The following is a 26,645-nucleotide window of genomic DNA, read 5'->3' as shown; positions in this document are numbered from 1 at the left end:
CTCACCTCGGGAAATGTTTCATCACCAGCTCTGAATGCATACAGTTTACAAAGTAAAAATCCACATTGGTTCTTTGGTTTTTGGTTGGTTGTTTTTTTTTTTTTTTCCAAAGTCAAATTATTCTGGGTGCCCAAAACTCTGGACACGTGGGGCACAGGACCCAAGGACTCAGAGCTTCCGGAAGCGGGATGCCCACATTCACACCAGCCAAGAAACCACTCTCTCCTGAGAGCTCAGGGTTTTTTAAAAGCATAATTGTAACACGAGCTCTGAAGAACTTGAGGGTGCCCATGGGATAAATGCTACTTCATGCTAAAAGCAAAGCCTCTTCTCTCCTAAACACTGCTTAACGTATACAACGCAAAAATTACAGCGTATACAAACGACCGTGATCAGAGCACAATACCAACAGCAGTAACGGCGCACTAGCACCCAAAAAGCAAGGCAGTTTGTCTCCGCTCCCCATCAGAGAAGCGGTGGCAAGCAGCTGCTACGACTTCTTTTTTTTTTTTTTATTCGTTTTTACAAGCTAGCTATGCTAAAAGGTTGCACCAGGAATTTAAACTGCGGTTGTCAGCAGAAGTGAAGGACATTGTGGGACGCGTTTTATTCCAGCTCCTTTATCACTCGGCTCCTTGGAGGGATTCAAGCAGCTTCAGGATTTCAGAGGTACTGCCACAACAGTATCTGGCCCTTAGCTGCCTTTAATAATTTAAAAAAATAAAAAACCCAGCCGTTAAAGAACTGGCTGGACCAGCAGAAGCTGTTGAAGAGCCACCAACTGCTGACGGCTACCACACTGTCCCCTCGCAGGGATGCGCACTTTCTGCCGCGTTATTCTCACCTGACAGAACGGGAGGTGGCCCCGCGGTAAACGCCGATGTTTTGCGCTGGGCCAAAGCACGCGCACACGTGCTCCGTCACTCTCCCCGGCATCGGCATCGGCGGGAGCCAGCAGCGCCCTGGCACGCATCGGCTGTGACACGGCCGGCAACGCGTCGCTTCACGTCCCTCGGGCTAAAAACCGAGCGCGGCAGCGACGGGCTCCCCACGGGATGGAGAGGACTGACAACGCACACCGTAAGGAGGTGTTGAAGGAGACCTTGTGTTGATTTGCTTCCAAACAAGCCTCTCCTTCCCCTTCATCCCTACGGACAACAGTTAGCTCCACCATAACGCGCGTCGTCGTTGAAAAGCGGCTCACTGAGGTGTGGCTGGCAGGCACTGGAGCGGTCACCTCCTCCAGATCCGGTCCCAGGAGACGGAGAGGAGACGCCAGAAATTCCCGGGGTACTTGTTTCACCGCGGCCAGCGCTGCCCCCGCAATCAAGGGCAGGTAACGCCGCTTCCCGGCTGTGCCAGGCCCCAGCACAGCTGGCACAGACCCAACCCAGGAAAGCCTCCAACAGCGCTGGCAAAAGGAGAATGTTTTGAAGATTCCGGAGACAGCAGGCATCTGCTTTTTGTCCAAGCACCACCCCAGGGCTCTGCTGGACTCTTTCTCTACGGACGATGAAAAAGCGATTTAATTGGCACCAGCCATCCCTTGAACCGGTGGACCGACCCAACCGCTTCTCCCCGCTAGACAGAGCCGGTCTTCGTCCTCAGCCAGCTGCCCTGAGCAGCGTGGGGCTGGAGGGCAGGGAACATCCCCCCACTGAGACGTCTGCTGGCTGAGGACTCGCTTCTGGATCCCAGAAAAAGGGAGGGGGCCACTACTTTGTGGGAGGACAGAAAGAATGGGGGCGTTCCTGGTCCAAGCAGCGCGCTACTTTGGGCGCCAAACTGTAGGACTCAATTCAGGTCCTGCTTCCCCACGGCTCCGTGGGGTGCTGAGCTTTCCCAACATCCCTAATCACCACCCACACACCAGCAAACCATGGAACACACATGGACCATCTTACCCCACCTCCTGCAGCAAAGGGGAGTTCCCAAGGCCAACAGATCTCCTCTGGAAGGGCGCTCAGCGCCAAGCTCTCATCTGCATCACAGCTGCTGATTCAGCAGAAGGTAAAACCCAGCTGAACCCGGGTCACACCACGCTCGGGGCAGAGGCACTCTCGCTGCGCGTAGATGTCGGTTACACCACCAAGTTGCAGCAAGAGCCCAACCTCCATCGCCCGAGGCACAAGGCAGCGTTACTCGGCGCCTCAAAAGTGCCTCTGCTACAAAGGTGAGGTTTTCTGCAGGAACCGATGCTCTGAAGATAATTTGTTCTACCTGCAGAGACAGGAGCCTTCGAACCGTTAACAACCTCAGGTTATTCCTGCCCCAACAGCCTCAGCAACTCCACTGCTGGCACCTCAGAGAGAAAACCTCCAAGCACCACCATCCTAAGCTCAGCTGGGATGAAAGAACCACTGAGGGGTTTGGGTTGGAAGGCACCTTTACAGGACACCCAGTCCAACCCCCCTGCCACAGGCAGGACCACCTCCAACCAGATCAGGTTCCTCAAAGCCCCGTCCAACCTGAACACTTCCAGGGATGGGGCATCCACAACTTCTCTGGGCAACCTGGGACAGTGCCTCACCATCCTCATAATAAAAAAAAATGTCTTATGTCCAATCTAAGCCTACTCATTTTCAGTTTAAAGCCATTGGCCTTTGTTCTTTCCCTACACGCCCTTGTCTAAAGTTTCTCCCCACCTTTCCTGCAGCCCCCTTTGGGCACTGGGAGCCGCTCTCAGCTCTCCCCGGAGCCTCCTCTTCTCCAGGCTGAACAGCCCCAGCTCTCCCAGCCTGGCCTCACAGCAGAGCTGCTCCAGCCCTCTCAGCATCTGCGTGGCCTCCTCTGGACCCTCTCCACCAGCTCCACGTCCTTCTGCTGTTGGGGGCTCCAGAGCTGGACGCAGCGCTGCAGGGGGGTCTCACCAGAGCGGAGCAGAGGGGCAGAATCCCCTCCCTCGCCCTGCTGGCAAAACTTCCTTCGCAAAGAATGATCTTTAAGCAGATGGATGGCTCTTCTAGCTGGACTTTGGGATTTTTAAGTTTGGGAGCTTTTTTTTTTATGTATTAAAAAAAAAGTTTTCCAGGTCACCTTTGATGCAAAGGGGCATCTCAAAGGAGGAGGCCGTCAGATGGTCCCTCAGCAGGGGAGTACCTGTTCCCTGGGCATGGACTCAGAGCCGTGTGAACTCCCTGCGCTGGCTCCAGATGACACGTTTGTACTCCAAGCCCCACGGACGCTGCTTTGATGTGGTACCATGTGGTGAGCTGGAGCTCCTCAAGGTCTCTTGAGATCACAGGAATCTGCATGACGTGACATATTTAGTGGATAAGGACCCCTCCATCCTTTGAAACAGAAGTTTGTAGTTGTTGTCTTTTTTAAAGAATATTTAACTAGCAGTTTTCTTCATGTCACTCCTGTCTTTCATCCTCGATTATTCTGCTAAGGGAATGGGATTGCATTTGGCACAGACGGAGCAGAACGGCGCACACGATGTGGAGACGACGTTTACCAACATCTGCTGCTCACCCCACCGGCAACCTTGAACCGTGCACCTCGCTGCTGCCGTCCACAGGAGAAAAGTGAGTGACAGATGTCACCTGCAGAGAGCCTCAACGAGCGTGCACGCGTGTAAGAACCGCTTCCAAATGTAAGAAGGAAGCTTTGCCCTAAGCAACCACACCAAGGCACCGAGCTTACAGAACAGAATCACAGAAGGGTTTGGGTTGGAAGGGACTGTTCAACGTGATCCAGCCCAACCCCCCTGCCAGGAGCAGGGACATCTCCAACCACATCAGGTTGCTCACAGCCCCGGCCAACCTGGCCTGGAATGTTTCCAGGGATGGGGCATCCACCGCCTCTCTGGGTAACCTGGGACAGTGCCTCACCACCCTCAGTGTAAAAAATTGGTGGAGACTGCTGGAATACATAAGGTAGGGACTAAACCTGTCCTTAACGTCTCAGTAAAGACCTGTGCTGTTACAAGATAAACGTTAATACGTACAACGTATTTCAGAGGCTGGGTTGGAGGAAGGCAGCAAGAACGCGGGTCTGAAGGCAGAGCGGGGCACCGCCGGTGCAGAGGAGCAGCCGTGGATCGATGCCCAGGAGGGCTCCTCCGCTTCCCAAGGAATCCAGCCCGGCTTCTAAACACATGGGCTCCTCCTGGCCTCTCCAGCTCACCGCTCCAACGTAAACAAATAAGAGCTACATCCTCCTGGAAACTAGAACCAGCATCGGAAATCAGAAGCAGCACAGAACCAGGGTGGGACACGGACACAGGCGAGCTCTCCTGCTCCCAGCAGGAAACGAGGATGGAGAACCCGCAGCCCCGGGTGGGCTGGAGCAATCCACGTTAGCGGGGCTGGGGAAGGCCAGGAGTGAACCAGCGAGCACTAAATGGCATCTCGGGATATTTAACTACACGAGGTTTCTTTTCTGACCTCCTCTCTTCACTATCCAGCTAAACTTATCCCTTTTCTTTCGCTCATCCTTGCAGCATCCACTGAACAAGCTTTTTCCTTTACCCTCGGTCACAAAAACATCGCCATCTGCTTCCATCTCACCCTTTCCTGACAATTACATCCACTTGCTTCCCCCTTTTCTCTTCTTTCAAGGCTCTCGTCCACGTCGCTTTTTTCCTTCACTCATCTGCCTGCACCACCACTATTTTTCACTGCCGGGCACGCTATTGTGTACCCAAAATTTGTTTCCAGTATGGTTATTTAAGCTCATTCTCCTGCACTAAAGCAGAAAACGTTGCAACCCAATACAGAAACACGCCCCTGGGAATCATTCCCGGCAGGCAACACTCCAACCCAATCCGAGCAGAAGGCCGAGGCGATCAAGAGGCGGCACAACGCGAGCTGAGATCTGCAGCCCCAACGGGCCACCCATCCCTGGCGATGGCACGGGAGGCCACGATCCACTCCCCTGCGCGCACACGTGCTGGCGTCTCTCCAAACGTCTCTCCACCCAAGCTGCTGAGCTTGACCGCGGCTGTGGACAGAGACATTACGTGAGGTCAGGCAGAAGGCTTTTCCAGCGCTCCCGTACCAAAGATGCCAAAGTCCAGCAGAAGTTTGAACAACAGAAAAAAAATGCACCCCGAGCAGCGTGGGCAGCAGGGCGAGGGAGGGGATTCTGCCCCTCTGCCCCGCTCTGGTGAGACCCCCCTGCAGCGCTGCGTCCAGCTCTGGAGCCCCCAACAGCAGAAGGACGTGGAGCTGCTGGAGAGGGTCCAGAGGAGGCCACGCAGATGCTGAGAGGGCTGGAGCAGCTCTGCTGTGAGGCCAGGCTGAGAGAGCTGGGGCTGTTCAGCCTGGAGAAGAGGAGGCTCCGGGGAGAGCTGAGAGCGGCTCCCAGTGCCCAAAGGGGGCTGCAGGAAAGGTGGGGAGAGACTCCTCAGCAGGGCCTGCTGGGACAGGACAAGGGGTCATGGTTTCAAAATAGAGGGAGGCAGATTCAGACCGGATATAAGGAAAAAGTGTTTTATGCTGAGGGTGGAGGGACACTGTCCCAGGTTGCCCAGAGAGGCGGTGGATGCCCCATCCCTGGAAACATTCCAGGCCAGGTTGGCCGGGGCTCTGAGCAACCTGATCTGGTTGGAGATGGCCCTGCTCCTGGCAGGGGGGTTGGGCTGGGTGGCCTTTGAAGGTCCCTTCCAACCCTTATTATAGAATCGTTACACAGAGCTCTTTGATATTTAAGAGCAGGAAGTTTCCCACCAACACGTCACAGATGACTGGCAACATAAGCACCCGGGTCCATTAACTGCTCTGGTTCTACAGCCAGAATTGTTTATGTCCGAATTGTTTACGCCTCGTTTGGGCACAGAGGCTGCCCAGCACATTCACACTCTAGAGAAGAACATACGAAAGAGAACCAGAAATGAAGGGCTGTCTGGGGTGCCCACTGCTGCATCGGAGCTGCGGCACAGACTGCACCGGGATAAGGCAGGAGGGGTTGATGGAGCGGAAAAAAGCACAGAAGCAAACCCCAGAGAGCCCCTGTCTGGCTTCCGCTTTGACAAACAAAGTCACACAACCAGTGACATTAAAACCTGTTGTTGCAGAGCAGGCAAAGTCAAAGATTTTGTGATCCCACTGCAAGAAAGGGATTTTAAAAGGCTTGTGAAGAATAGGGATAAACTGTTCATTTCTTCTGCGAATACGAACAAAAACCAATTAACTTCCCAGAAACAAACTGGGAAATTATTTCCCCCCCTCAAGAGTCAAGCCCCACTCTGCTAGCAAAGGATTGGTTTCTACCCTTTACCTTCAAAGACCATGCCAGTCTGGGTTCAGACTCACGACTGAAACCCAAACAGGTCAGAGACGCCCTAAAGGCTCCCGCCAGCCCGCTGAGTCACTGGAAGGGAAGGGACTGAAGCTCACCATTTGCCCTCCAGCTGACTGGGAGCTTGCCGACGCGCAGGCAGGGTGTACCTGGAGACGCTCAACCCAAAGGTCTGCGTGCCCTCAACCACCTACGCCAGAAGCCGTCATTTCCCTTTCACCTCCTCTTGCAGAACACACAACGCTTGACCACGTGCCTTGAGATGACCAAGTGACTGCCCAAATCCCAAACTAACAGAGATCCCCGTTAAAAATCCCTAAATTCCCTCGGGAAGCTCAAGTCTGCCAATGAGCTGATATGATGCTGCGTAAGGAGGGCTTTGCGTAGGAAAAGAAGGAATGCACGGGAATGCTCAATGCAGAAATGAGGGGGGGATAAGGAAAACAGAACGTTTACTCTGGCACTGTTACTCCCGTTATTCATCAACAAGGAGCAACAAGACAAGAAACAGTCTCAGGATTCACTTTTAAGGAAGAAAAAAAAGAAAGGAGGAGTTTTTCCTTAGCTAACTCAGAAAAAGCATTCCGAAAGACGCACATGCTGCACACGCTGCTCAGGCTCAAGACGGTCACGGATAAAACCTGGACCTTCAAATCAAAGTCCTCTGAGGCTGCCTTGCCCCTCTCCACCTGAGGTTGTAGCCCATTCTTGGAGACACTACAAACCCTTTTCACACTAAACCAGCTGGGTGGCACAAAGAATTAGCGTGCAAGTGGAGAGATGCTCGGCAGGGGCAAGCGAGCTGACCAAACTGGTGTCACTGCACAGAACTGTGCCGGCGTGAAGTGCTCAGAAACCACCTCCCGACACGGTCTCAGTTTTGTGACGGACACTGGACTGATGGATACCATCGCGTAGTTTGTGACCATGCCATGGACTTTCTGCACGAGTCGAACAGACCCAGCCTCTCTGCATCTCAGCACTCCCATACGTAAAGCAGGAGTAACGGGTTGTGTGTCTCCCAGCGAACCCAGTTACCTGCTTTTAGTGAAAGAACGACTTCCAAAGATGCGTCAAGGCTCGATCTGAAGAGATAGTGAATCCATCCCTTCCTGGTAACTTGCTCTGATGGTAAGCTGCAGGCCGTGCGTACCTTCTAACGTCACCTTCCAAACAGCTGGTGCTTCTCACAGCCACCTCCGGCGCAGCACCCAGCCCCCTTTTCCCACACAAGGGAGTCGCGTTTTGGCCTCTCTCTTGACCCGACACACACAGAGGGAGATTTTTTTTTTTTAAGAGTTGAACTCTAGAGATTTTCTTCCCACTCAAATACCGCCCCGCTGCTCCTTCTGCACGTTCTCTAGCTTTTCCCATGTCTATTTTAAAACATGAGCACCAGGGCTAAATAAGCGATTCCACCGGTATTTTCATAAATGCAGTTTTCGGAAGTAAAAACATCCTTCGTTCCGATCCCACAGTCATGTCCGTAGATGGCATTACACATTTCTCACTGCACTATGACTCCAGGAATTCAGAGGACCTGGCTGCCCAGTACACCCACAAACACTTTTCACGGCGACTGTTTCTTCCTCAGGTACGGCCCAAGCTGCTGCTCCTCCATGTGAAACCCCGTTTGTGGGTCACTCCACACACGATTTGTGGGAGTGCAGTTTGCAACTCACCCGCACTGCTCCAAGTCATTTATCAAATTCTCGTAACGATTTATTACTCCATCCCTTTCATGAAGTCCACAGATTTTCCCCACAGCGACTCGAGACTTGATGAAAATCACACGAAGGGCAAGGATGCAGCTATTGCTAAGAACTCCCATGATCACATTTACAGAGCTACAGCTTTATCACAGCCTTTAAACGGCTTTTATTTCCGACACTGATGAAAAAAAAAAAAAAAAGCAGAGACACGGGCTTACGCTATCTTCCTGACAGCTCCGACACCGCCTGGTCACACAAAACTGAATTAGCTCAAAGCAGTGTTTACGACGAGCTCAGAGAACCCACTCCTACCTCCAAGCACAAGATATTACACTCCATTTCTTTTCACCGTGGACAAGAGAAAATTGATTAAGCAGGAGAAGTGCCCCTAAAAACCAAATCTGCTTATCTACTTATCCAACTTGAAAAACTGGTAAATTTAAGTGTTTGCCCAGGAGTTAAGACAAATACGTTCTTCAACGACCCACACGCTTTTCTCCTCCCACTGGGTACTCCAGGAGGCCTTGTCACCACAGGAACAACGCTTGGTGCTACCACCAATGATGTCTGATTCTGTAACGTTAACGCGTGCAAAAGCTTTATTAAAAGGTCATTTTTATGGCAACTTTGATTGCACCTACCCCGAGTGTTGCATTTTGACGCAGGCTCCATTTCGAGTCAAGTAGGTTGTTTGATGGTTTGGTTTGTTACAGAAGAATCTCTCATGCTCTTACTAATTCATAGAATCACAGAGTGGTTTGGGTTGGAAGGGACCTGTAAAGGCCACCCAGCCCAACCCCCCTGCCAGGAGCAGGGACATCTCCAACCACATCAGGTTGCTCAGAGCCCCGGCCAACCTGGCCTGGAATGTTTCCAGGGATGGGGCATCCACCGCCTCTCTGGGCAACCTGGGACAGGGTTCCATCACCCTCAGCGTAAAACACTTCTTCCTTATACCCGGTCTGAATCTCCCTCCCTCTATTTTGAAACCATGACCCCTCGTCCTGTCCCAGCAGGCCCTGCTGAAGAGTCTCTCCCCACCTTCCCTGCAGCCCCCTTTGGGCACTGGGAGCCACTCTCAGCTCTCCCCGGAGCCTCCTCTTCTCCAGGCTGAGCAGCCCCAGCTCTCTCAGCCCGTGTTCCTGCTGGGCAAACCGAGCAGAGACGAGATGTCTGTTCATCTCAGCCATCCCGGGATTAAAACTTTCCTTCATGAGGAAGACAGGCACAAAACACTCTAATGCCTCACTTCATTTCTTTTGGTGTGAGGAGTGCTTCAGGTCCCTTTTCTGCCAAACTCCAGACTACCTTGAAGAAGGCGGCGTGACGTATCAATGCAACTTGTAGAGCCTGATCCAAGAAGTCTCCTGGGGGGGTTTCTGCTCCCTTGGGTCTCCCATTTCTACAGGGTCCCAGCGATTTGCCTGCCTGCAGGGTAGAGGTGAGTATACTGGAGATCTATGTCCCACGCTCTGCATCTCACTGATGAGAGCATCACTTCAGGACACGAAACACTGCCCTCAGCCCACTGCCAGCCTGGATTCTTACAGAAATCAGATTTGTACAACTGTGTTTTCTTACGTCTCTTCTAAAAATCTTCTGAAGCAGCTTCAACCCAAATCTGGCCCAGGATGAAGCTCTTCAGACATTAAGGTTGTCATTCGGTAAGGACACGAGCCTCAGAGGCAGGGATGGACTAGGACAAGCAGCTTCTGCTAACGGGGGACGCCTCAGACGCTGATGTATGTATATATAGGTGTATTTTACAGCCTTTGCCAACATACAGCTCTAGATACAGGCATATTTTCACATACGGGCACACACAGAGAGGACAGGTCCCACTGAACCTCACTAAGCCTGCAAAACTAGGTCCAGAGTCTCCAAAAACACACGCTGCTCTGGGAATGGTATTTCTGAAGAGATCATTTCCTGCAGCTTCCCCAGAAGGACATGCTATCACGACAGCACGGAGAGGATCCAACTGGAGGGTGGTATCCAGGGATGCTTAAGCAATACGGCTTTTCTGCCTCCTCCTCCAGTTCCCTGCTCCTATTCCCCCACACGCTTCCAAATTGGCCCAACTTTGGTGGATTTTTATGAGAACTGCAGAAGAGAACATCTGGCAAACATCAAACCATCGCTCCCAAGCGCAGGAGCACAGTGACTCGAAACGGTCATCATGCCTTTTCTTTCTTTTTAAATTGTAAGAAAGCCTGTGTTGTCTCCGTCTCATCCTCCAAAACAGCTGAACGCTTTTCGCTAGAGTCTTCCCAAAAAGCACATCTCCTAGCAGACAACTAGCCGCAAAGTTCTAGTTGAAACAAAGATTGATAAAAAATGAGAAAATGAAAACAGGATTTCCAAACACAGAAAGTCTGGCAAACTTTTGGGTGTTGGCACCAGCCCTAGCTGCCCTGAAAAGTGAAAATCTGGTCAAGCTGCAGAAAAGGGTTTTAGACCACCAAGAATCAGGCACTTTAGATCTCTCTGACGTGGGAAGAAAAGAGAGAAGCAGATAAGTTCTTCAGGGCATCTTTGCCAGACATTTGGTCAGAAAGTCCTCCTCTCTCTCAGCCACTCACCTGGATCAGCACCGCAAGCCAGGAACCCTCGCCTCCTCTCAGAGCCTAAAATCAACCTTCAGCTTCAAAAAAAAATCACCCGGGGCACCAGCAGGATTTCTGAGCAGGCAGAAGATGAACGCATGTTGTGATACACAATTAACATTTCCATAATCAGGATCTCATGTTACTCAGAAGGTATTTGGTGGTGGTTTGGCTTTTTTAAGTCTCCAGCAATCCCTGAAGCAAGCACTGCTTGGGACAAAGGAGAAGGTGGGCAGGTGCAACCCTTGCAGGTCAAACACTGCCAGACACCTTGTGGCTTTGCATGATTCCTTGTCCAACTCTGCTTCTCCACATCCAAGCTGCAAAAAATTCCGTATCACAAAAATCAGATAGCATTGTAACCAAGAACAGCAAGGAAAAACGAGTGAGATCTTTGCAGCACGCCGACATAATCCGACACTGCCGGTCGTCTCAGCTCATTCCTTCAGCAGCACGGGCTCCCCATGAGGTCCCATGAAGCACGAACAACTCAATCAAGGGACCTCCCTGCAGCCGAGGGAGACGCACACGCTGTCAGGCTCGTGAACGAGAGCACCGAGCCTGGGAAATCACTGTTGCCCCATGGACAACTGACGTTATCAGCCGGTAAATTCTTAACTTGCTGTGCTGTGCCTTACTCCTGCCCCTGCACCACAAACTCAACTGCCCCAGGAAGAGCTGGAGAGACAGTGAACACTGAAAAGCCAAAATAGGGGAGCAGAAGCTGGTTTCCAGGTCTGGTGTCTTCCCCTCTACTCTGCTCTGGTGAGACCCCCCTGCAGCGCTGCGTCCAGCTCTGGAGCCCCCAACATCAGAAGGACGTGGAGCTGCTGGAGAGGGTCCAGAGGAGGCCACGCAGATGCTGAGAGGGCTGGAGCAGCTCTGCTGTGAGGATGAGGGGGAATGGTTTAAAAATAAAGGTAGGTAGATTGAGATCAGATTAGGAAGAAATTTTTTATGCTGAGGGTGGTGGAGCACTGTCCCAGGTTGCCCAGAGAGGCGGTGGATGCCCCATCCCTGGAAACATTCCAGGCCAGGTTGGCCGGGGCTCTGAGCAACCTGATGTGGTTGGAGATGTCCCTGCTCCTGGCAGGGGGGTTGGACTGGGTGACCTTCGAAGGTCTCTCCCAACCCAAACCCTTCTGTGATTCTATGATCCTAAGTCCACAGAAAATCGATGCACACATTTGGACAGTGCCATGCTGCTGCCGAGCGGGCAGCTCCTGGTGCACCACGCCGTTAAACCTTGCAGCTCCCAATGAGATGACAACAAATCAGCAGGCGTAGATGATAGATGATCAGGTTGAAGCATCGTTACCCACAGCCAACACCCGATACGTGTCAACCACCCTTCCTCAGCAGGGTAGGAGTACGCACGCACGTCTACAGGCACGACTGATTTTCACAGTTCTAAGTGCATCCTTTGAGGACATCTCATCTTCAAGCAAAACCAGACAGCAACTTTACGGTCACTAAGGCACTTGCGCATAGCAAGCACTGCAAAAACCTGCAATTAACACATTCCCTGTATTAATCTTCCCCAAATGACCCATACTGGAAATTTATTTATGACCCTGTACTAAAAAGCACATTAACCATCTCTCTGAACACGTCACGGAGCTTAAATACACGAAAGCAGCGTGCTTAAGGGGCTGATGAGAATCATTTTCTAGTACACGGGAAAGGACAAGCTGGTTTTACGAGTGCGTGTTTTATAGTCTGTTTTTTCAAATTAAAACTAAAATAGTTCCCAGATGGAAGCTGTATCATTCCGACTTCAGCCTAAAGAATGCTTTTTTTTGTTGTTGTTTAAAAAAAAAAAAAACACCACAGGCAAAACTTCAGAAAATTTGACTCCACGGAAAGGCTGACAGCATCTTGTGTTGTTTAGAGAGGACTCAGAGGCATGGTGAAAAAAAGCTTTGAGATTTTTTTTGCTCAAAGATTCAAATAATAAGGAAATAGTTTCAAAACTGCGGCAGCGAAGTTTGTCCTTAATTCTACAATGTGCGCATCAGACCGCGGAAAATTTCTTTACAAGACTCCAGGCATCCACACAGGCACCTGGAGTGGGAAAAGGATTCCCTTCCCACCGTGTGCTTATCCAGTGCCTCTAAGGAGCTTTCCTTCCAAAAATCAGTATTTTTCTTTTCATTAAGTGTCCCACATACCTACAACACGGCTCTAACGCTCTCGCCAACTCACAGCATCTTAACAAGAAGCAACTTCTAAAGCTTGAATTGAGTTTTTAATTCGCATCAGCAACACGGAGACCGCACAGATTTATAGCTTAGTAAGGACAAACGTAGGAGTGGTTTGATCTACAGGAGCACGGGGATGGAAAGAGCAGGTCACCTGGCAATTTCCAGCTCTGGAGGTCCCTGGCTCCTGCAGGGAAGGAGGGAATAGGATGGGAATCACTATAAATATCTGCCCTCTTCCCTAAGCGTTCCCTCCTGCATCCACACAGGATGCTGCTCTAAATACACGTTTGGCCCAACCAAGTAGGACAGGTCTTTTCTTTCAAATGAAGCTCTGAACAGCCTGCTGTGTACTTACTCTTCAAATAAATCAGGCTTCAAGGAGCAAAATCATTAGCGTGGTAGATACAATGCATGGGGGAATGACTCTTGTGCCCTACACACAGCCCAAGGTTTGGTCGTACTCCGGTCCAGCCGGGGCAGCCGCACGCCTCTCCCAGAGCCCTCCCTGGTGTTTTAGAATCACAGAAGGGTTTGGGTGGGGAGGGAGCATTCAAGGCCACCCAGTCCAACCCCCCTGCCAGGAGCAGGGACATCTCCAACCACATCAGGTTGCTCAGAGCCCCGGCCAACCTGGCCTGGAATGTTTCCAGGGATGGGGCATCCACCACCTCTCCGGGCAACCTGGGACAGGGTTCCACCACCCTCAGTGTAAAAAAAATAAATTTCCTAATATCTGATCTAAATCTACCTCCCTCTGTTCTGAAACCATGACCCCTCGTCCTGTCCCAGCAGGCCCTGCTGAAGAGTCTCTCCCCACCTTTCCTGCAGCCCCCTTTGGGCACTGGGAGCCGCGCTCAGCTCTCCCCGGAGCCTCCTCTTCTCCAGGCTGAACAGCCCCAGCTCTCTCAGCCTGGCCTCACAGCAGAGCTGCTCCAGCCCTCTCAGCATCTGCGTGGCCTCCCCTGGACCCTCTCCAACTGGTTTTGCCAGACTCCTGGATCAGAAGTCATGTCCATCCATCGAACTCTACAGCAGCCCAGTGCTCCTCAGCATGTCACCCTCCAGTCCTCTGTCCGAGCCAGGTCCCCAGGGACCGGGGTCCCCATCAGGAACGGAGCAGAAACAAATACGTGCGCTTCGTAAGAAATGCTTGGGAGGAAAGGAAAGCAGATCCTCGTTTCCCACCCTTTACTCAGACACCTCTCCTCATTTCCTCCCCATGCACCTCATCTCTTACCTGTTAACGCTGTCCATACTCCGATTTCTGACTCCAACCCCAACCCTCCTACTTCCCTCACTCGTTATCCAGCAGCCCTCCCTCCTTTTTGACGTCCTCCTGCCAACACCAAGTTCCAGCCTACGTTACAATTTCTGCTGGGCATGGAGATTCCGTTACAGCAGATTACTGAAATGCTGCCTGTGCTTTGCAGTTCAGAGGGGATCACGTTATGCCACAGCTCATCCAAGCCCACGACGCTGTCAGTAATCGTTAAGGAAGCTTTCACTCTGCCTGATGAAGGAGAAAACCATTTCGACCAAACTGGAGAGGTGGGAGGGAAGAGGATAGCTCTGGTTGTAAGAGGATCTCATAACTGGGTAGAAACTGTGCTGTCAACAGCAGCAAGACACATCATGCTGGCAGAAGCTTCCCCTTCTCCAAATAATTTTAGGCAGCCAGTCAGGAGTGGAAACACCAGCTTATTCCACACTTGTTCCCTCTTAAAATTAACTTGCCAACCGCACATCCACAGTTCATCTTCCCAGAGGCTGCATCTCCCCTGTACTCACAGCTCTTACTCTAAAATGATTTAAAACGCTTCTTTCAAGCAGGCAAAATGTGCGATATTAATCCCAAGGCCATTAGCCCAAGTGGGCAACCAGAAACCCCTCAACGGTGGCACGCTTTGCGGCAGACCCCGGCGGGTGCTTCAATCCCTGCACGCTGTTCAAGCCGCTCCTGCCCTGGTTCAGTACAACGGGGCGTAAGTGGCACCTTGTTTTCTCCAAAAACCACTTTGGGATCTAAGCCAGAGCAGTCCTGCTTGGAAAAGCCCCACCTCAGCTGGAGCAGGGAGCCCTCCCTGGAGCCAGGATTAAACACAGACAGCTTCAAGAGGGGATCTGACCCTCTGTCCCCATCACCAAACTCACTCTTTGGGAAAAGAAGCGTTGAACGGGCTCTTTAAACACCAACCTCACGCAGCTGCTGGTGGAGCCTCACAACAGAAAGCGCAGGTTTCCATATTAACTTCTGCTCACTGAAATCCCTAGGACACAGCAAGACCAGAATAATAATACCAATTATATATGTTTAATGGGGTAATTTCAGAGCTAATTAACATAACGAACCTCCGTCTCTTTCAGAGAAGTAATCTCAGAACAATCGAGGTGAAGGTGATGAGGCTGAAGCACAGAAGAACGCCGATTACATGAACGGCACTGGGAAAGATTTCTACACGGTCCTTCCTCAAAAAGCCATCCCTCAGCCGCCCTCCGCCTCCACACACACGCAAAAGGAGGAGCCACGGTGTTTATTATCTATATTTTGATAGCGCACAGAGGGAAAAGCATTGGAAGCTTTTCCGGAAAAAAAGAACCCGAGCCAAACCACGCCCCGCAGCAGCCGATCTAGAGGCAGAAGGGCAGCGAGGTGGTCTTGCAGCAAATGGGGAAAGGAAGCAGCCGCAAGTCCCGGGTGAGAAGCAGCACGCTGCTTCTGTATCCAGTTGTATGCTAGAGAACCGTCTGCGCTAGAGGAACAGACCCATCTCTTGTGGGAAGCCCCCAAGGCCACGCGCGCCGTTGGCTCCACGCTGTGCCCTCTGCAAAAGGCAGCAGAGAGGCCGTGACGGATCTGCACCTCGCACACATTTGTGACGCTTCAAATCAACGTTCTGGGGAAAAGGAAATGCCACACTAACATGTAGGACACCAAGCGGTGGGGAAAGAGGTTATTCAGGACTTCTCCCAGACATAAACTACTCTGTCAAATCAGTTACAAGACCACGAGTGCTTTGCGGAGTGAACATGAGGACTCACCACGGATGTGGGACAAAAGACCATCGCACTGATCAGGCTAGCGGGTGTCTGGGTGTCCAAGCCTGTCCATCCAGCACAGCTTTGGTTTTTCTAGCCAGACAGGCAAGCTCACAAGAGCCACGACAGCCCGGCCCAAGCCCGCTGTGCCATGGGAAGGGGACTGGAGGGTGGCGAAGCTCCGACGTCAGCGTGAGAACGGGCTGATAAGGCCCCGCCGCAGCCAATGAGGGTTTCCTGCTTTTGAAGCTGCAGAAACTGTTTAATATATTTTTTTTCTTTTCTTAGAAATTAACTAAAAGTGTCAGTATGATTTGTGCAAATAGCACAAGAAGGAAGTAAAACCAAACAGAAATAAAGGAATGAAATCGGGTCACGTAGCCTCTGCCTCCAATCCGAACGTGTCTCCTTGTCCACCACTCCTCGTCCAGGACAATTCCTCCCTTTGCCTCCAGCTCCACCGCAATCCTTACTCCATTTCTCATCCAGTTCCTCCACAGCTGGCCTCCTCCCTCCCATCAGAGAAGGGTTTCTTCCTCTACTTCTTTATGTAGTCACCCCAAAATGCTCGTCCTTGCTGCCCCAACTCTCCACCGACGTCCCTTGCACCCCCAGTCCCAAACGGGATGCCTCGGAGGCTCACCTCACCCCCGCTGCTCCATGTAAAAGCCAGCAGCTGAATCCAACTGTTGTGCTGAAAGCTTGTTAATCCCGACACCAGCATCGCCGCCGAGCCTTCGGTGTGTGCGTGCAAACTCAAGGCGCTCCACAAGAGACCCCCAACACCCACAAAAGCCAGGCAGCCCAAGCAGAGCAAGGCAACGGACATGAAAGATGCAAAAGGCTAGCTGTGCTTAGCCCAGACACTTGGAGGGCACAGCCACTTCTCCTTCCAGGCAGAAAGGCTCCATCACCTTCCATAACCGTACATCTCATAGTTCTTCTAATAATACGCCCTGTAGACACACAAAACATTTCTAGTCTGAGCTCAGGAAATGAACAAGGATGTTTTACACACTAAAGCTTTTGCTCTGTCACTTCAAACCACAGCAAGCAGGAGTTTTGCTGTTCATTTGGCTACAGACCAACAGAGAACCATGCTGACGCTCCGCAAGCCGAGAGCTTCCTTGTCCTTGCCTCAATGCACCACCAGCAGTGCCAATTACCAGGACTTGAGATATGGAAGGCAATAATTAAGCAAATTAAGGCCAGGAAGAGCTGAATGACCTGCCCAGGGCCACAGAAGGTGGTCAGTAACGGAGGGACGACTGGTATTCAGGAGTCTCTTGTTCATATCCCTGTTCCCAAAGCCCTAACACACCCCCACGAGACCAATTCATGTGGGAGCTGCTGGGACGAAGCGTTGGCATCTCAAAACCTCCCACGGGGTGAGAAAGACGCACCGCAGCCAAAACCAACTTTCTCCCTGCTCCCTTCCTCTCTGCTCACAAAGACAAGAGTTCTGTCTGCTGATGCAAGACGTCGAGCTCGACTGAAAACAGAAAGAAAAACAGACCAAGTCCCTCACTCCCCCAAAGTGGGGGGCGCCCAAATTCCCGAAGGCTGCCGAAGGAAGCTCGCTTGGCTAGGCTGCCCAGACCCATCATACGGTACGCACTCTTTTGTGAGCGAGCAAAGCTACAAACAGAAGAGAAAAAAAAACAAAACGAGCCTCTCCAGCAGCGGGAGGCACTGCCAGGGATCTCACAGCCCCGCATCGGGAAGCCCACTGCTGTGCAGGGGATGACGAAGCTCGGCTGGGCCCGTGGCTTCCGTGAGACAGCACCGCAGGGAGCAGAGGAGAGCGGGATAAAGCTTACAGCACTGCCGACAACTCAGGTGTTCTGGTACTCCAAGCACCCTGGGACAGGAGTAACTAATTAATAAGGAGTCATGGGATATAAGCAAGTAGCTACATATTGAGCATTAATTTAATTACTTCAGCCTCAAAAGTATCCCAATATTATAGCAATAAGAGATTCTCTTTACAGCATCCCCCTGGTCCAGCAACACTTACTACCCGTACTCCAGCCTCTGCTGCAGCTCCCAACGTCTCCAGCGGCAGAGATTTCCTTGGGAGCGGTTTCTGGCAGCCAGGCTCATTTTCAACGTTAGGATGTAATAAAAAAGGAAATTCACGAATTGGCTGCAGCAATTTGAGGGAGATTTGTGGCCATAGCAACATTACTATAATTTATGCCGCAAGGAACAAAAGCTACTTTGATCCTTTGATCATCTTGTTCCCTACCGCAACGCTAGACAACGTCCAGACACTCTCCAGTCCCCACAACGCCCACGTTTCACGCGACCCCAGCGTGAAATCACTGAAAAGGGGCCCAAAGGGACTCAAAGGTTGTCCCGTGCATCCGCCATCCAGACAGACTCTGCCCAAGGAACCACCCCTGACAGACCACGCTCCTGAGCTGGTTTAGGAAGGGGGCGATGCCTGGCTCTCCTGATTGCCCACCGAGCACCAGTCGTTCCACAGTGCTCCCAGTGAGGCGAGTACGTGACAGCAACGACTCGGCCAAGGATGCTGAGCACACTAATTGTGCTGGTAACAGAGCACAAACAACTCACTCTATGTTTATCGCTGCTCTGTGTCACACGGCTGCTGCCTTCCGCTTCCTTTGCTGTGTTTGCTTACTCTTCAATTCCTCTAGAACACCTTCAGCTCAGAAAGCCTCTTGCAATGCCCCCGCGTCACACCGCGCTGTCCTAACCGGGGGGGCTGAGCTCCACTCAGGCCTGCAGGTACTCCTGTAGCGCAAATAAAAGAATAAATCAAGCTGCCAAGAAATGAATCGAACAAGCTGCCTGCCCGCACCCTGCGCTGTACGCCTCCTGCGACGAAGACGCATCTGGAGAGGCCAGTCTGCCCAGTGAGCTGGAGGAAGAGATCCATATTAACGCCCTCACTATTTTTAGCTTCACAAATCAGGGATAGCTGACTCGCGCTTCCTGCCCCCGGACACGACATCTGGGCTCTTTATGGTCAATGAAGCTTTTTTTCCCACAACACAGAGCCTGGAATGCGGCACGGTGGAGCGCTGGAGGGGAAGAGGCAGCAAACTTTCCAAATTAGTAGCAAAGAGCAGAGGGCTGCAGGAATTCTACAGCTGGGATAGCTCAGCAGCAGCGATTACAATCTGCCCACTTAATTTGGCCCTGCAGTTTCTATCAGAGACACAGTAGGAGGAAATTCTTGTACAGTAGTTAAAGCAAGGGACGGGGTGTCGGGTGACTGGGGCTTTATTCCCAGCTATGTCTCAGACCTGCTGCGCAACCTTGGGGAATTCGCTTCGTCCGCTCCGGTTCCTCCGCTCGCAGCATTCCTTGGTAATTCCCAAGGGATCTCACGGGTTACAAATAGCAGCTGAGACCAGAAATATAATTCAGAGCAACCTCCTGTTCTGCAGGATGTAAAGCAGCTTACCAATTTGCTTGTAAAAAGACCAATTTGCTTGTAAAAAAACCAAAAAGATTTAACCACACAAAACTGATCCATCTGCACCCTCCAACCATCCCACTTTTAGAGGAATGAAAGCACGCACCCATGCTGAGCCACAGCCCCACGCTACCAGGGAATTTTTTTGAGGACTTACATGTCTTGACAGTCTCGAAAGATGACCCTGGGAGACAGGAAAAATTAAGCACTTTTGGCTGGTCTGGCTTAAATTATTTCACAGCTCTGACTCCAAAACGAAACTGGTGCCTGGGAACGAGACGTGCCAGAACGCGCGAGAACTATTAGGGAGCCCTCCTGGCCCCTCAAATTCCATCAGAGCCAAACTTCAAGCTTTAAAAAAAAAAAAGAGATCTCCACAAGTTAAATACAATAAAAGAACAAAAAGAAAGAGGAAAGAGGTGCTTATTCCTGACACTTCACTCACACAGCTCTGAAGTCTGAGGTTTGTTTGGAAGTGAATCCTTGGAAGGATCTTTTTCTGGTTTTCCTTTGCAGAGAGCAGAGCTAGTTCTTTGTAAAATCACAGAATGGTTCGGCTTGGAAGGGACCCTCAGGAGTCATCCAGTCCAACCCCCCTGCCAGGAGCAGGGACATCTCCAACCAGATCAGGTTGCTCAGAGCTCCAGCCAACCTGGCCTGGAATGCTCCCAGGGATAAAATGCTCCCAGCTCCCCAAAAAGAGGGCCAAACCCAATTAACAGCGCAACCTCCCATTCAAAACTCTTACACCACATTGACTGCGCACCATTAACATGTGCATTAACTCCTCAGAGCAGCTTCAACACTAGAAAAGCAATTTGGGGTAATTTGCAAAGAAAAGATGCATCAGAAGTGGGAACCCCTCCTCACCGTCTTCTCCCATCTCTTTTTGCGTTTCCTACCTGCAGCACAGCGAGCCAGTTTGTTAATCAGCACGTCTGTGTTTCAAAAAACGATCATTCACGCTCGCCAACCCAAACAAAACCCCACATGCAAGTACAGGGGAATGCTAAAGAGAAACAGCCCGCGCAGCAAGCGGCGTTACGCAGACCTCCAGCCCCAGCAGAGCGGGCAACCCGCTGCAGCGCAAGGCAGAGCCATCGCTCCAGTGACACACGGATGGAGGCAGAATAAAGTCCGGGGAAAGAGCGCAGTTACTGGAGAGCAGAAGAGCCTAAGCCCATCCATTTCACAGCTCAGAAGCACGCTGTGTACAAGCTGGGTACCGGGATGAACCTCAATCTCTGCAAAGGCTGAGAGAGCTGGGGCTGTTCAGCCTGGAGAAGAGGAGGCTCCGGGGAGACCTGAGAGCGGCTCCCAGTGCCCAAAGGGGGCTGCAGGAAAGGTGGGGAGAGACTCTTCAGCAGGGCCTGCTGGGACAGGACGAGGGGTCATGGTTTTAAAATGGAAGGAGGTAGACTTAGACTGGACAAAAGGAAGAAATTTTTCACACTGACGGTGGTAGGACACTGTCCCAGGTTGCCCAGAGAGGCAGTGGATGCCCCATCCCTGGAAACATTCCAGGCCAGGTTGGCCGGGGCTCTGAGCAACCTGATGTGGTTGGAGATGTCCCTGCTCCTGGCAGGGGGGTTGGACTGGATGGCCTTGGACGCTCACTTCCCACCCAAACCGTTCTGTGATTCGATGACTTGTTTCCTCCTCAGACTTGCCCAGCAAACAGCACCACCAGCCTCTTCCTAGAAACAGATCCTGCTGCACCGCACCATTTATGAGCGCAAGACTGGAAGCCCAGCGGGGTTCCCTCGTTTCATTTGCAGGCAAAGAACTTCAGAAAACTCTTCAAATAAAAGTTTCCTGAACACCAGCCATGACTTCTGAATCACCGCTGCGGTAGCAGATTCCTGCTCTATCCCAGCTGATGGTGTGATGTCTCTTTCCTTGCCAAACACCTGCTCATCAGAAACGAAGCTTAGCGCTTTACAGCATGCAACAGACTTTGCAAACACACGAACCAACCATGCAAATGAACCATTTGTTCAGGCTTCACGCGCAGCAGCCCGTTCCTCGGCAGATCGGCAGCGAGGCACAGCCTGGGCGGCTCGTGGGGATCGCGCTGAGCCGGAGAGGCACAACCGGAGCCCCGAGAGCTTCAGGCAGTCGCTCGGTCCGGGATTCCTCCAAATCCTCTCCCCCAGCGACCTGTTCCGATCCATCCCAGAACCAAAGGCAGAGCCATCGGCAGGGAACGAGCGCGCTGCAGACAACGCGCACATCTGAATAAAAACTCAGGAGTCAACAGAGCCTCTACTCCCCCCCCAGTTTCTTGAAGTCCTGAGACTTTCATGACATTCGACATCTAATTGCTTCAATGTGCCGCAATGCCATTAACGCAAACCATTGCCGTCTTCAATTAAAGTGCCTCCACTCCGTACGACACAGGGAGCTTGGCATCTTCTTTAATTCTGTACCACGCGCTTTATACAACGCAGACTCTTCCTAAACCTCTGTAGAGTTTCCCTTGCATTGAAGGGAAAGGTAACCTGGGCAACTTTGTGTGACGGCGACGTTTCCTCAAAGCTATTCGAAACAGTCCCCTTCCCACACGTGTTTATACGCCAGCTCCAAGAGGTACTGGTGTACACGTGCTGCCCATGCCACGTGTACAGCAGTTTGTCCCTTCAGCCATACTTCCTGAAGCACGGGTGTAACAAGAAACAGATATACACAAAAGGCAACTCAGAGACACTCAGTTGACCTAAATAATGCTAATTTCCCAGTAAGGTCAGTTAACAGCTTTGGAATCTGCAATACCTCAAGCAATCAACACGCACCGGCCACGCAGATAAAAGCTTGGTGGCTTTAATTTTCCATCTGAGACATCCCTTCCAGCGTGCACACCTCCCATAGGCACCCAGCTGTTCCCAAAGAACCGCCACAAGACTGAAAAGCCTCAGATCTCCTTTTGATTTTACGCAGCTTCTAGAAGGAGGCGCTTCCAGACTGCAAAGACTGTGAAGCAGAACCAAAGAGAATCAAAATAAAGGGACTTGCTTTCACTGTGTCAGTCCAGAGAGTCTCATGTCCTTCAAATGAGAAACCCCATCCGAGAAAGACGCATATGAAGCCTGGAAGCAGAGCATGTCCTATGGATCTGGATTCAGAAGGAGGTAAAATTTTGTTCAGAAAAAGAAATTGAGCATCTAGACGGAAACGGGGAATTCATAGCAGCAGTAGCAGGAGTAACACATCCACTTTTACGACATTTTGATGCATTAGCCTCAACTGTGGTACCTGCTTCTGCGAACACAAGAGGTTTGACGTGCCTCAAACACGAATATCAAACAGGTTTCAGTACTTGTCTTGGATCTCCTAAAAAAAAAAAACAAACCAAACCAAACAAAATAGTTTTTGTAAAGTTTGAAGTTCTAGCCACAGGACAAAGAAATACAGTTAGTAAGGTATCACCTAAGGCAATATATTGCTTGTTAACTTCTTTACTCACCAAAAGAAAGCAGCCTTGTTCTCTCGCCTCCAAAATCTTAGGATCACGTGGGATTTCATTTTTAAATGATTTAATGGATTAAGAACATGGAATCATAGAAGGGTTTGGGTTGGAAGGGACCTTCAAAGGCCACCCAGTCCAACCCCCCTGCAAGGAGCAGGGACATCTCCAACCACATCAGGTTGCTCAGAGCCCCGGCCAACCTGGCCTGGAATGTTTCCAGGGATGGGGCATCCACCGCCTCTCTGGGCACCCTGGGACAGTGCTCCACCACCCTCACGGTAAAACATTCCTTCCTTATGCCCAGTCCGAATTTGCTTCCCTCTATTTTAAAGCCATGACCCCTCGTCCTGTCCCAGCAGGCCCTGCTGAAGAGTCTCTCCCCACCTTTCCTGCAGCCCCCTTTGGGCACTGGGAGCCGCTCTCAGGTCTCCCCGGAGCCTCCTCTTCTCCAGGCTGAACAGCCCCAGCTCTCCCAGCCTGGCCTCACAGCAGAGCTGCTCCAGCCCTCTCAGCATCTGCGGGGCCTCCTCTGGACCCTCTCCAACTGGTCCATGTCCTTCATAATTTGAGAAATATACAGCCCCCTCTGTCTCCTGATGCCAACTTTAGCGCTGTCCCAGCAATCGTGCAGGGGGAGCCCATTCCCGGGGTGCAGGCCGTGGGTTTCTACTGGCACTGCTTCTCCAGCCACCCTGAACCGCACAGCCCTGCGCCACGGCCACCTGGGGACCAAAACCTGTAGCTAATACCTTCTGGCGAAACAGTTGGGATTTCCCAGTTTTCATTTCACATTAAGGAATGGCAGCGGAGAGAATTTAACAGAATTTAACATGATCATGTCCAGGCTGTACCAGGCGAGCTGAGGCCAAGGAACAGGCCAGGAAGGCCACAGCCCGACCGCCAGTGCTAACCAGTGACATCCCAGTCCCCAGAGCTGCACCCTGACCGACTCAGGGGAAGTACTGGAGGATGGATGTGGCAGACAACGTGTGGATAAATACTGCCGTGGGGTAAGGCTTCCAAACACACACCAGCCTTTTGAGCGTGTGCTCACTTAACACTGACTAGGGATACATCAGCTCCCCGAAAGAGAGAATATGAAGTTGCTTCACACCCTCTCCGGCGGGCAGGAACCGCTCTCCACGGGATCAGACAGGGCTGCGCTTACCGCCTGCCACACAGCAACCTGCACGCTCCGGTTTTATCACCAAGAGAAGAAAAAGCATTCACTGCGAAGGTCCCCGCCAACAGGCCACCATCGATGACTAAAACGCACTTGATACAATAGAATCATAGAATCATAGAATCATAGAATAGTTAGAGTTGGAAGGGACCTTCAACAGTCATCTAGTCCAACCCCCCTGCAAGGAGCAGGGACATCTCCAACCAGATCAGGTTGCTCAGAGCCCCGGCCAGCCTGGCCTTGAACGATTCCAGGGATGGGGCATCCACCACCTCTCTGGGCAACCTGGGACAGTGCTCTACAACTCTCATTGTAAAAAATTTTTTTCTCATATCTAATCTAAACCTACCTCCTTCTAATTTAAACCCATTACCCCTTGTTCTATCACAACAGGCCCTACTGAACAGCTTCTCCCCATCTTTCCTGTAGGCCCCCTTGAGGTACTGGAAGACCGCTCTCAGGTCTCCCCGGAGCCTCCTCTTCTCCCGGCTGAACAGCCCCAACTCTCTCAGCCTGGCCTCATAGGAGAGGTGCTCCAGCCCTTTGATCATCTTCGTGGCCCTCCTCTGGACCTTCTCCAACTGGTCCATGTCCTTCTTGTGCTGGGGGCTCCAGAACTGGACGCAGTACTCCAGGTGGGGTCTCACCAGGGCAGAGTAGAGGGGGAGAATCACCTCCCTCGACCTGCTGGCCACGCTCCTCTTGATGCAGCCCAGGATGCGGGTGGCCTTCTGGGCCGCGAGGGCGCATTGCCCACTCATGTTGAACCTAAATAAGGTTCAACCTAATAGAAGACTTGAGGAAATCTCTTTGAGCAGCGCTGGAGAAACTTCAAGGTTTCTCTACACGGCATATTCAAGTATCAGCACAGGACACCTCAGCTCCAAGGGAACAAGCGCTCTCGGTCCTGAGAGCTTTGAGTTTCTAGCTGGTAATTCCTATCCTCTTACCTGGGAAAACCCTCCAGCTGTGGGGCCAAAAAAATCCTAGCTTAAAAAAAAAAAAAAAAAAAAATTAAAAAAAAAACCACCACAAAAACCCAAGCTCATATGCTTCTCTTCTTCCCCAAACTCCTCTGAAGCCAGATTTTAACACTGAAGAAGCGCTACAAGCCAGCACGCTGTCCATCCCCTTACCCACCGTTCTCAGCCCTCACCTTCCGAGCGCTCACACTGCAGCGCTGGGTCTCCCTACGCAAAAGGGACAGTGCTCTTTGGGAAGCCCTGCCAACGTCGCGCTGTCCTGCCCCGCAGCAGACTTCCTGAGCACTGAAAAACAACAATCCAGGAGATCAAATAATTGGATGTATTTTTAAGTGCTTGCAGATGAGCGTGAGCGGAGAGGAGGGGAGAACCACATGTTCCCGCAGCTCCTGCGCTCTGGGTCGCGCAGACCGACCGGCACTCGGAGAGAGCGGTGCGGTGCGTATTCCGGAGGCTCACAGAGCTCGCGTGGACACAGGCTGGGGTGGCTCGCGCTTTGCGTCTGCTCCTGGCAAAACGGGAATCGGCACACAAAACCTTCCAGCTGTATTTACTTTCTTAACGAACTAAAATTAACGGAAAGAATATAAACACTTAAAATTTGAAAAGCAGGTTAACGTGAAACTAAATTATCAGGCTAATTAAACCCCACCTACTAAGCCCATTTATCCTTTACCTAATAACTAAATAATTATTTCATTGATTTGGGAAGGGACAGGATAATTTTCATCCTGGTGACAAAAGAGCATTATCACGGTTGTCAGTGACAACAGACAGCTGCACACGACAGCCACGCAACTCAGAGGAGCTCCGTGTATTTACTCACCGGCTGAAATGAACTCCGAAACAGTAATTCCTGACGTCAGTCGAAGCTGTCCATACAAATTACAGGCACGGAAGATCACAGGATATGAAAGTCACAATCAAACCATTTGCTGCAATTACAACGCAGTGACATAATTCAGGTGGAAAAGACGACTACTCAAGATAAAACAGACAGGGTCTAACGTCAAGAGCATGTATAGGTGCTTTTATAAAGAGAAATTTGATTTGATCCGTGGCGCGTGAGAGAAATGGTAGGTCCCTCTCTCCTGCTCACGCGCTTACCTAACGGCCAGCTGCCAGAGTTCAGATGAGCGCAAGCGCTGCCCTCCGAGCAGGAACCAGAGAACGAACAAGGTTTTAAAAGTCAACGCTCACAAAAGGAGCAGCAGCAGGGACGAGGAAAGCGGCTTAGATTTCATTTCTTCCGAGTACCTGCAAAAGCACCGTCTCCCCCCTTCACTCACGGATCTTAACGCTTGTTTTTCTTCTTTATCTTCATTTATCGATCCTACAAGGAGAACCAGCACCAGAGCATTTGCCAGGAAGCAGTAATGATGTGTGTAGATTCAAGAGGTTTAAAGCAGACTTGCCCCAAAATCTGAGAATCAAGTTCTAAGCAAGAGGATTCAGCTTTGCTATACCCACAGGGGAAAAGCGTTTTCCTTGGGAAAACAGATCTATAGGCTGCCCGAGCTCGCAGTTCAGACCACTTTTCATTTCTGGAGCATCTTTAAAACCCTCACATTTCACAGAAGCATTAACGTTTTCATTGCAGCTTTCAGAAAAAGTACACACAAAAATTGTAATTTCCTCAAATCACTGAGGAAGCTTTTCTAATTTATTGCTTTACTGCTCTGTGGAAAAAAATAAAAAAAAAACCCATGACTTGCTTTAAAATAGATTTAAAATGAATACTGCTCTGCTAGATTCAAGGCATCT

The 26,645-nt window shown here is 51.2% G+C and overlaps 1 protein-coding gene across 2 annotated transcripts in view; it reads right to left on the bottom strand.

The window, feature by feature from the left end:
* The window catches only part of EXTL3 (exostosin like glycosyltransferase 3), a 128,358-nt gene that overhangs the window by 59,076 nt on the left and 42,637 nt on the right, over positions 1–26,645 (bottom strand). The gene's annotated exons all lie outside the window — the stretch shown is intronic.

Source organism: Chlamydotis macqueenii, chromosome 3 (assembly GCF_036417535.1).
Source record: "Chlamydotis macqueenii isolate bChlMac1 chromosome 3, bChlMac1.mat, whole genome shotgun sequence".
In the NCBI taxonomy this organism is placed as follows: Eukaryota; Metazoa; Chordata; class Aves; order Otidiformes; family Otididae; genus Chlamydotis; species Chlamydotis macqueenii.
Note: the sequence above shows the minus strand (reverse complement) of the source record. Positions and strands in the feature narration are given on the sequence as shown.